The following is a 3,352-nucleotide window of genomic DNA, read 5'->3' on the forward strand; positions in this document are numbered from 1 at the left end:
TTTTTGGAGGCAATTTCAAACCAGATTTCCAATTATCATCATAAATCCTCATTCTTGAAATCACTATCCAAATAACGTTTTGGAGGTAATTTCATATCAGATTTCCAATTATCATCATAAAGCAATAAAAGACCCTCAAATTTAATCATCAAATTGGGGGAAATATGTGTATGTGTGTGTGTGTGTCTATTATATATAATAAATGAAAGTTATTTGGGCCACGTGTCACTTAATTAGGGCATCCCCAGTTCTCTTTTCCCGCCCAACAGTACCACTGCCCTCCTCTATTTATATCATCCCTCATTTACTCATTTAGGGCTAATGCTTTCTTTCTCTCTCTGCTCTGCTCTATTCCGATCGATGTTTATCCTCTCTGATGTTTATCTTTCTTCTTCTTCTTCTTCTTCTTCTTCTTCTTCTCATAGTCATCTCCTCAACAATGTACGGCAGAGGTTACTTCTATTGGATACATCTGCGTTTGAAACCCTAAATCGTGTACCGTCGAGTGGTTGAAGAAGAGAATAATCATGTAAGATCTATTTTTTTATTTAGAAATTTTATTTCGTTTTATCTATTTTCTCATACTGAACATGATGAAGCCTTTTCTATCCTCAGAAGAAGAAACAGATCTCCTAGGGTTTCTTATCGTACTCGATGAACGCTTTTGTACAAGCTCCTCTTAATCGGTGACTCTGCTATGTTTGCTTTGTTGTATCATGTGATTACGAGTAGATTTATTTTGATATGTTTTGTACTTTGTCTTTCTAAAGCTTTTTTGTTGGTTTATAGAGTTTGTTGATTAGAAGCAACCTCTGCCGGACGGTTGTTGAGGAGATGGAAATGTGAAAGGTGATACCAGGTGTGTTGATAGGTGATACCAGTACAAAAGTTTAGGACATCACCAAGGTAACTTAAATTGGTGTGATTTATTTTTTTGGTATTTCTAACGTTTTGATTTACTGTTTATTGGTGCATTGATTCATTTGTAATCCTTTGCAGATCTCCCGTCATCTCAATTTGAGCAATTAAACGTAGTTTTGTTAATCACTATCGGTGTTTTAATTACTAGCAGTGCTTAAAAAGTTTTCCATCAGCTGTTTGACTTAACAATAGTTTGCGTTATTTATTCTAAATTCATCAGTTTTTGTAGGTAAACTGAAGTTTCCTACAATAGGCACTGCCCAGCTAAGTTTCCTACAATGACAGTGGTTATAACAAGTTAATATGGCAAATCACTGATCTGCCTAACAAGTGTTGGATATAACGATGGTTGTACATAAAGTTTGATAAACATCATCCACTGTTCAATTATGAAAAACCACTGATCAAGACCAAAGTCCAGACAAGCACTGATCAACTAAATGTGAAACACTCTCCAACAACAGTGGTTCCCCATCAACATTAATTGTTCTATCTTTGTTTATGTTAACAGTGTTTATTCTATCTTTGTTTATTTTAACAGTGTTTATATGTAACATAATTTATCCTATCACTTCAGTGTTTTGATCTGTACTATTAATTGAACAGTTGTTTCATTTTTATACTAAAAAAATCCCTATACACTTGGATGAATATTAAGCACCTCATCTTGATTGTTTGGGTATAGTATTCTTGAAATTGGTTCAAACATTTGATTGTTCAAAATATTCCACTGCTGAAATACAACCTCTGTTTCTTCAATCTCCCTGTTGACCACTGATTGACCAAACATCAGTGTTTCCAAAACTGGTTGGTATCCACTGATCGGAAAAATAGCCACTGCTCACTTTTACATTGTTGACATCCAATTACATAAGAGTTCCACCAACATTATTTTCATGATAAAATTTACAGTTAAATTACAAAATAAAAAAAAATTCTTGATGACTATTTGTTTCAAATAGAATTAGTAATTAATGCTGATTTCTTGAGCTTTGGACATTTGATTAAGCAAATTTTGAATTTCAAATTGACGGTTATTATATCTTGATTAAAGTTAAAATAAATTTTAAAAAAGTCATTATGGCATTTGCTTTCAAATCAAGTCAGTAGTTACTGATAATATCATTAATTTTGAAATTCAAAATATGCAAAATGGTAATTTAAAATTTTCGTTCTTGTTGGGATTGAACCCTAACAGAGGAACAGATAATGTAAAGCCAAAACCGGATCCCATCAGTGGACACTTAATAAGCAGCAGTTTACTCTAATCTCTCCCCTTGACAGTGGTTATCTAACAACTGATAATGTTTAAGTGCTGCTCAACTACAACAACTGATAAACCAAACTCTGATGATTACCTAACAACTGCTGAAGACAAACTCTGTTGCTCTATCTACTGCTGTTTCCTAAGTGCTGCTGAAGATTTAAGCACTGCCCTCTCAAATACTGATCACCTTTGAAGAAAGCACTGAAGACTCAACATCTGTGCTAAGGCTACAACAGTGGAACGTGAAGCAGTAGTTTTCCTTATGTTTTGTATATTAGTGAATATCAGATGTTACATAACAGTAGTTTGTATAGGACAGTATTTGTAGTTTGTTAGGTCGTTAGATGTCACTATCATGGTGACGTCAGCTGAAGTATATCAGTAGTTTGGTTTGCCTATAAGTATGACAGTACTCTGTACTGTTACACTTGATCGTTTTGAGTGAGTTTCTCTCCTCAATTCATCCTTTCATCTTGTGCAACCAACTCTGGTGTATCAGGCTGAGGGGGAGTTTAGATTGTAAGCTTTTACTGTAATTATTTGCTTCTTTGTAAATCATTTGACTCAATGAAAAGCAATTGTTTATCAATCTATACTTTCCTTTGTTTGCAACCCATTTCCGCTGCACTTATTAGTTTTATGCAAACAAACACGAATCATGACAGCCTCAGATCCCAACAATTGGTATCAGAGCTTGGACAGTCAAATTCGATCTAACAATCAATTTGACATAACAGTTCAGCTCAAAATTCATTGATACTAAGATTGGTTGCATTCAGTTGAAAAACAGAGTAATGAACAAATCATGGTCAAAATGGTTATTCAAAAACTCTGTAATTCAACCAAGATGTCATATGACACACAAATCTCACACAACAAATGTTTTCATACATATGTCACTTATAGTTTTCAGATTTGCAAAATATCTGATAAATTATGAGATCGTTCAATGTTTCAAAATTGATTTCAATTATTGTTTCGATATTTGTGATGTTCTTAATAAACACTAAAGTATGTACCTCAGATCAGCAAAACTTGTGTTCATCTAAAACACCTGCATACTGCTGATATTGAAAAGAGGGAGAAAAACTTTAGTCAAAATCTCTCATGTGTTCAAAGGCAAGTTGAGTACCTTCAAAAGGACCAAATCAACCTTGTCTAACA

At 33.8% G+C, this 3,352-nt stretch overlaps 1 long non-coding RNA gene across 1 annotated transcript; it reads left to right on the forward strand.

The window, feature by feature from the left end:
• Nucleotides 1-256: 256 nt before the first annotated feature.
• LOC110891824 lies at nucleotides 257-1,503 on the forward strand. Its single transcript, XR_002565579.2, has 3 exons — nucleotides 257-529; nucleotides 616-906; nucleotides 1,000-1,503. It is a non-coding gene; the product is annotated as an uncharacterized LOC110891824 (long non-coding RNA).
• Nucleotides 1,504-3,352: the final 1,849 nt, after the last annotated feature.

Source organism: Helianthus annuus, chromosome 11 (genome assembly GCF_002127325.2).
Source record: "Helianthus annuus cultivar XRQ/B chromosome 11, HanXRQr2.0-SUNRISE, whole genome shotgun sequence".
Taxonomy (NCBI): Eukaryota; Viridiplantae; Streptophyta; class Magnoliopsida; order Asterales; family Asteraceae; genus Helianthus; species Helianthus annuus.